The sequence below is a fragment of the Scylla paramamosain genome, chromosome 12 (genome assembly GCF_035594125.1).
Source record: "Scylla paramamosain isolate STU-SP2022 chromosome 12, ASM3559412v1, whole genome shotgun sequence".
In the NCBI taxonomy this organism is placed as follows: domain Eukaryota; kingdom Metazoa; phylum Arthropoda; class Malacostraca; order Decapoda; family Portunidae; genus Scylla; species Scylla paramamosain.
In genome coordinates this window covers 28,405,448-28,412,947 of record NC_087162.1, presented here as the reverse complement: position 1 = coordinate 28,412,947, position 7,500 = coordinate 28,405,448, and the positions used below count along the sequence as shown (strand labels likewise).

The 7,500-nt window shown below is 45.4% G+C and overlaps 1 long non-coding RNA gene across 1 annotated transcript in view; it reads left to right on the top strand.

The window, feature by feature from the left end:
• Positions 1-7,500, top strand: part of LOC135106070 (uncharacterized) — an 86,399-nt gene that overhangs the window by 58,145 nt on the left and 20,754 nt on the right. Inside the window, exons 21-23 of the long non-coding RNA XR_010271119.1 lie at positions 236-352; positions 4,689-4,888; positions 6,088-6,204. This is a non-coding gene — a long non-coding RNA (uncharacterized LOC135106070). The remainder of the gene's footprint in view (positions 1-235; positions 353-4,688; positions 4,889-6,087; positions 6,205-7,500) is intronic.

The window sequence follows — 7,500 nt, the reverse complement described above, 5'->3', positions numbered from 1 at the left end:
CCAAAGCCTTTCAGTTTGTCGACCTCAGTATACTGTTAGGAAAAAGTGCATTATTAAGACATTATTAGTGGTTGTATCACGGTATTTTATAATAGACTTATAACTAGTTTCCCCTGAAAATCTTTCGTTTTCTATCATTCTTTCATTCTACACGCCTGAGCCCTGACAGAGACCCAGAGAAATGTAAACAGGCACGAGTCAGACTTGATATAGGGCTGAATTTGTTGCTTTTCAGAGAGGGGCAGTCGGTCTGTACATGCGTGAGGTGGCGAGAGGCGTGTCCAGGGGGCGGCTAGTAGCGTGTGCCACCGTGGAAATATGTACAGACATAAAGAAGACGCCCTCAAGAAAGGTAAGGCCGGTTCCAGCTTTTATTTTTATTTATTTATTTCCATCCCGGCCTGGGACCCCCCCTTTCCCGAGTCCTGAGGTGTTGGGGGACGGCCCGGGGGTGCTGTGTGCCCGTGAGTGTACCAGGTGCTCAAGCTTATACAAAACAAGGAAAGTTTGAAGCATTTTTAGAGGGGCAGTCGGTCTGTACATTAATTTTGAGGTGTTCCTTGTCATCCCCTGTCACTCCTGCCTGCCTCTGTCACCTCTACCAATCCCTGTCAAGCTCTGCCAAGCCCTTTGTCACCTCTCAAGTAATGAGGTGGCTTGAGATGTGAGATTTTAAACAGAAGCCTTTGCTGTCACCCCTGCCAAGCCCTACCAAACCCTGTCAGCCCCCACCAAGGCCCTCTCAAGCCACCACTCAACCCCCTACCGAGACCTATCAGCTCTATAATCTGAAAAAAGTGCAGTGTCTTAGGAGGGATTGATTAAGTAAACAGTGACTTATGGCCAAAATGGAACTATATGGAGATTAAGTAGAGATTAGAATAGAAGCTGAAATTGAGCAGGATAGTTACAATCACAGACTTCCAACTTGCTACTCCTTGGTGTGAAAGAATCTGCAGGAAATTAAGTACATGGCAACTCCTGTTAGTCCCTCATGTGTTCTTGAAAGCAGACTGACAGATTCAGTGTGTGACATGCTGACGTGGGGGAAGGCTGTCTGGTGGCTGCTCTATGCTGTAGCTAACAAAATGGTTGTGTTTCAAGTGTTGTCATGCCTGGAAAGTCTACAGGTCATCATTACTAGTATAAATGTGTACTACAATGGTGAAATTTAGTGAAAAAATGTGCTGTTTATGTATTGGCAGGGAAAGATTTGTGCTCATCAAGACAATGATAAAAAAAATTTTTATATTATTATTATTATTACTATTTTTTTTCTTTTACTTGTTTTGCTGTAAGATGAGACTACAATAACTGCCCCTTGATGCCCTATAAGGTACCGCCAAGCACCAAGGGGCGGCCACCACGGTGCACAGTGAAGCACGTCCCAGCATCCCTGTCACCATCTTTTCCCTGCCAATAATTATGCATTACATTTCCCAACTAATTTCATTCTAGTGCAACATTTCTACTACTAATGGTGACCTGTACACTTCCCAGCATGACCAGTACAGCACTTCAAACAAACACAGCCTTTTCTTAGCCACAGCAAGGTGCAGCCACGACAGACAGCCTTCCCTAAGTCAGCATGTCACACTGCATCCATAACACTGAGCTTCCAGGAACACATCTGGGGGACTGATACAAGTTGCTGTGTAGGTCATTTGTCCCAGCAGACTCTTTCACACCAAGCAGGCATGAGGTGGTAGTCTGTGCAGTGCGTCAGTGCTTGGAATTTTGAACCGGTCTTGCTGCATCTATGGCCCAGAGACCAAACACAGACCAAACAGAGGGCTAGCTGAACCTAACACAAACCAAACAGACGCCCACCAGAACCATACACAGGCCCACAGAACTAACTGACTGGCTGGCCGGCTGACTCGCTGGCTGAGTGACTGACTGACTGACTGACTGACTGGCTGGCTGGCTGGCTTGCTGGCTGGCTTACTAACTGACTGACTGACTGACTGGCTGGCTGAGTGACTGATTGACTGGCTGGTTAGCTAGTTGGGTGGCTAGCTGGTTGGTTGAATGGCTGACTGACTGACTGACTGACTGACTGACTGACTGACTAGCTGAGTGACTGATTGATTGGCTGGTTGGTTGAATGCCTAGCTGGCTGGTTGAATGGCTGACTGACTGACTGACTGACTGACTGACTGACTGACTGACTGACTGACTGACTGACTAACTGACTGACTGACTAGCTGAGTGACTGATTGATTGGCTGGTTTGTCGAATGGCTAGCTGGCTGGTTGAATGGCTAACTGACTGACTGACTGACTGACTGACTGACTGACTGACTGACTGACTGACTAACTGAGTGACTGATTGATTGGCTGGTTGGTTGAATGGCTAGCTGGCTGGTTGAATGGCTGACTGACTGACTGACTGACTGACTTACTGACTGACTGACTGACTAACTGACTAGCTGAGTGACTGATTGATTGGCTGGTTGGTTGAATGGCTGACTGACTGACTGACTGACTGACTGACTGACTGACTGACTGACTGACTGACTGACTGACTGACTGAGTGACTGATTGATTGGCTAGTTGGTTGAATGGCTAGCTGGCTGGTTGAATGGCTGACTGACTGGCTGACTGACTGACTAACTGACTGACTGACTGACTGACTGACTGACTGACTGACTAGCTGAGTGACTGATTGATTGGCTGGTTGGTTGAATGCCTAGCTGGCTGGTTGAATGGCTGACTGACTGACTGACTGACTGACTGACTGACTGACTGACTGACTGACTGACTGACTGACTGACTAGCTGAGTGACTGATTGATTGGCTGGTTGGTTGAATGGCTAGCTGGCTGGTTGAATGGCTAACTGACTGACTGACTGACTGACTGACTGACTGACTGACTGACTGACTGACTAACTGAGTGACTGATTGATTGGCTGATTGGTTGAATGGCTAGCTGGCTGGTTGAATGGCTGACTGACTGACTGACTGACTGACTGACTGACTGACTGACTGACTGACTAACTGACTAGCTGAGTGACTGATTGATTGGCTGGTTGGTTGAATGGCTAGCTGGCTGGTTGAATGGCTGACTGACTGACTGACTGACTGACTGACTGACTGACTGACTGACTGACTGACTGACTGACTGAGTGACTGATTGATTGGCTAGTTGGTTGAATGGCTAGCTGGCTGGTTGAATGGCTGACTGACTGGTTGACTGACTGACTGACTGACTGACTGACTGACTGACTGACTGACTGACTAGCTGAGTGACTGATTGATTGGCTGGTTGGTTGAATGCCTAGCTGGCTGGTTGAATGGCTGACTGACTGACTGACTGACTGACTGACTGACTGACTGACTGACTGACTGACTAGCTGAGTGACTGATTTATTGGCTGGTTGGTTGAATGGCTAGCTGGCTGGTTGAATGGCTAACTGACTGACTGACTGACTGACTGACTGACTGACTGACTGACTGACTGACTAACTGAGTGACTGATTGATTGGCTGGTTGGTTGAATGGCTAGCTGGCTGGTTGAATGGCTGACTGACTGACTGACTGACTGACTGACTGACTGACTGACTGACTGACTGACTGACTGACTAACTGACTAGCTGAGTGACTGATTGATTGGCTGGTTGGTTGAATGGCTAGCTGGCTGGTTGAATGGCTGACTGACTGACTGACTGACTGACTGACTGACTGACTGACTGACTGACTGACTAGCTGAGTGACTGATTGATTGGCTAGTTGGTTGAATGGCTAGCTGGCTGGTTGAATGGCTGACTGACTGGCTGACTGACTGACTGACTGACTGACTGACTGACTGACTGACTGACTGACTGACTGACTAGCTGAGTGACTGATTGATTGGCTGGTTGGTTGAATGGCTAGCTGGCTGGTTGAATGGCTGACTGACTGACTGACTGACTGACTGACTGACTGACTGACTGACTGAGGCAGAGAGACAGGTAGGTGTTGGCAGGGTTGGTTTGGTTTGGAGTGTTGAGGTTTTATGATATTGTAGAGACAGAGAGGTTCAAAGCTTAATTAGACTTGTATCTTTGAGCCATGAGTCAGTAGAGAGGGAGAAAGAGGCAGACAGGCAGAGAGACAGGAAAAACAGGGAGGAAGAAAAGCTATTTGCACTGTACCTAGAGGTCAGTATGGTGTAGAGTTGTATACTTGAATCAAGAGTAAATATAGACGCAGATACGAAGGCGGGCAAGCTGAGAGAGAGGGAAAGAAAGGGTCTGAATGAAAGGGAGGAGTCAGGCCTGCAGAAGGGGAGCTTTTGGTATTGTTTACTGATTAGTGTGATAAAGTGTTGTGTTGTGTTGTGAGGTGCAGAGAAAGAGAGAGAGGCTTGTGTGGTGATATTTCATGTTGATGTACAGCAATATGAAATAGTTCTCAGGAGAGAGAGAAAGAGATAGAAATTAGTGACACACACACACACACACACACACACACACACACACACACACACACACACAGTAATACTCTATAGAAACCTATTTCTTTCCTAATTTGTCTATCTCCATCTTGTTTTTCATTGTAAGTCATTAATGTTTATCTTGTATTGTCTTGGCATTATTAAAACATGAGGTATATTATTATTAGTGGTTGTAGTTTTGTACCACAACATTAACTTATATTAGTTTTGCCTGAAAATCTCTCGTTTTCTAACATTCTCCCATCCTGCAGGCCTGAGTCCAGACCGAGACCAAGAGAAATGTAAACAAACGCACCAGTCTGACTTGATATAGGAGTGAATTTGTTGCTTTTTAAAGCGGCAGTCGGTCTGTACATGTGTGAGGTGGCGAGGGGTGTCGCCAGGGGGCGGCTAGTAGCGTCTGCCACCAGGGAAATATGTAAAAACATAAAAAAGACGCTTCTCAAGAAAGGTAAGGCCGGTTGCAGCTTTTATTTTTTCTTTATTTCTTTCCATCAGGTTAGGTTTATATTAATTCAGTTAGTTAGGTTTGGTTAAGTCTCTCTCTCTCTCTCTCTCTCTCTCTCTCTCTCTCTCTCTCTCTCTCTCTCTCTCTCTCTCTCTCTCTCTCTCTCTCTCTCTCTCTCTCTCTCTCTGTGTGGTGCTAATGGTGCAGGAAGGCCTTGTCTACCTGCACCATAAGCCACTATACCATGCGTCACTGTACATTTAAACTGTACCCCAAAAACTTAACCTAACTGGCCCTCACTTAAAAAAAAATGTATCGTTTTTTTTTCGTGTTCTTAATATTTCAGTGCTACAATACCACATCACTGTACCCTATGATGCTAATGGTGCAGGAAGGCCTTGTCTACCTTCACCATAAGCGACTGTACCATGCGTCACTGTACCTTAAAACTGTACCACAAAAACAACCTAACTGGCCCTCACCTGAAAAAAAATATCTTTTTTTTTTTGTGTTTGCTTAATATTTCAGTGCTACAGTACCACAGCACTGTACTCTATGGTGCTAATGGTGCAGGAAGGCCTTGTCTACCTTCACCATAAGCCACTGTACCATGTGTCACTGTACCTTAAATCTGTACCACAAAAACAACCTAACTGGCCCTCACCTGAAAAAAAATCTCTTTTTTTTTTAACCTAACCTAACCTAACCTAACCTAACCTTACCTAACCTAACCTAACCTAACCTAACCTGACCTGACCTGACCTAACCTAACCTAACCTAACCTAACCTGACCTAACCTAACCTAACCTAACCTAACCTGACCTAACCTAACCTAACCTAACCTAACCTAACCTAACCTATCCTAACCTAACCGAGACATTAAAAATTAGTCACAAGGCAAAAAGACGATTCAAAGTGACTGACATACCAAGCAATTAATTAGTGAAATCAGTCTTTGTTGACTACTCCAAAGCCTTTCAGTTTGTCGACCTCAGTATACTGTTAGGAAAAAGTGCATTATTAAGACATTATTAGTGGTTGTATCACGGTATTTTATAATAGACTTATAACTAGTTTCCCCTGAAAATCTTTCGTTTTCTATCATTCTTTCATTCTACACGCCTGAGCCCTGACAGAGACCCAGAGAAATGTAAACAGGCACGAGTCAGACTTGATATAGGGCTGAATTTGTTGCTTTTCAGAGAGGGGCAGTCGGTCTGTACATGCGTGAGGTGGCGAGAGGCGTGTCCAGGGGGCGGCTAGTAGCGTGTGCCACCGTGGAAATATGTACAGACATAAAGAAGACGCCCTCAAGAAAGGTAAGGCCGGTTCCAGCTTTTATTTTTATTTATTTATTTCCATCCCGGCCTGGGACCCCCCCTTTCCCGAGTCCTGAGGTGTTGGGGGACGGCCCGGGGGTGCTGTGTGCCCGTGAGTGTACCAGGTGCTCAAGCTTATACAAAACAAGGAAAGTTTGAAGCATTTTTAGAGGGGCAGTCGGTCTGTACATTAATTTTGAGGTGTTCCTTGTCATCCCCTGTCACTCCTGCCTGCCTCTGTCACCTCTACCAATCCCTGTCAAGCTCTGCCAAGCCCTTTGTCACCTCTCAAGTAATGAGGTGGCTTGAGATGTGAGATTTTAAACAGAAGCCTTTGCTGTCACCCCTGCCAAGCCCTACCAAACCCTGTCAGCCCCCACCAAGGCCCTCTCAAGCCACCACTCAACCCCCTACCGAGACCTATCAGCTCTATAATCTGAAAAAAGTGCAGTGTCTTAGGAGGGATTGATTAAGTAAACAGTGACTTATGGCCAAAATGGAACTATATGGAGATTAAGTAGAGATTAGAATAGAAGCTGAAATTGAGCAGGATAGTTACAATCACAGACTTCCAACTTGCTACTCCTTGGTGTGAAAGAATCTGCAGGAAATTAAGTACATGGCAACTCCTGTTAGTCCCTCATGTGTTCTTGAAAGCAGACTGACAGATTCAGTGTGTGACATGCTGACGTGGGGGAAGGCTGTCTGGTGGCTGCTCTATGCTGTAGCTAACAAAATGGTTGTGTTTCAAGTGTTGTCATGCCTGGAAAGTCTACAGGTCATCATTACTAGTATAAATGTGTACTACAATGGTGAAATTTAGTGAAAAAATGTGCTGTTTATGTATTGGCAGGGAAAGATTTGTGCTCATCAAGACAATGATAAAAAAAATTTTTATATTATTATTATTATTACTATTTTTTTTCTTTTACTTGTTTTGCTGTAAGATGAGACTACAATAACTGCCCCTTGATGCCCTATAAGGTACCGCCAAGCACCAAGGGGCGGCCACCACGGTGCACAGTGAAGCACGTCCCAGCATCCCTGTCACCATCTTTTCCCTGCCAATAATTATGCATTACATTTCCCAACTAATTTCATTCTAGTGCAACATTTCTACTACTAATGGTGACCTGTACACTTCCCAGCATGACCAGTACAGCACTTCAAACAAACACAGCCTTTTCTTAGCCACAGCAAGGTGCAGCCACGACAGACAGCCTTCCCTAAGTCAGCATGTCACACTGCATCCATAACACTGAGCTTCCAGGAACACATCTGGGGGACTGATACAAG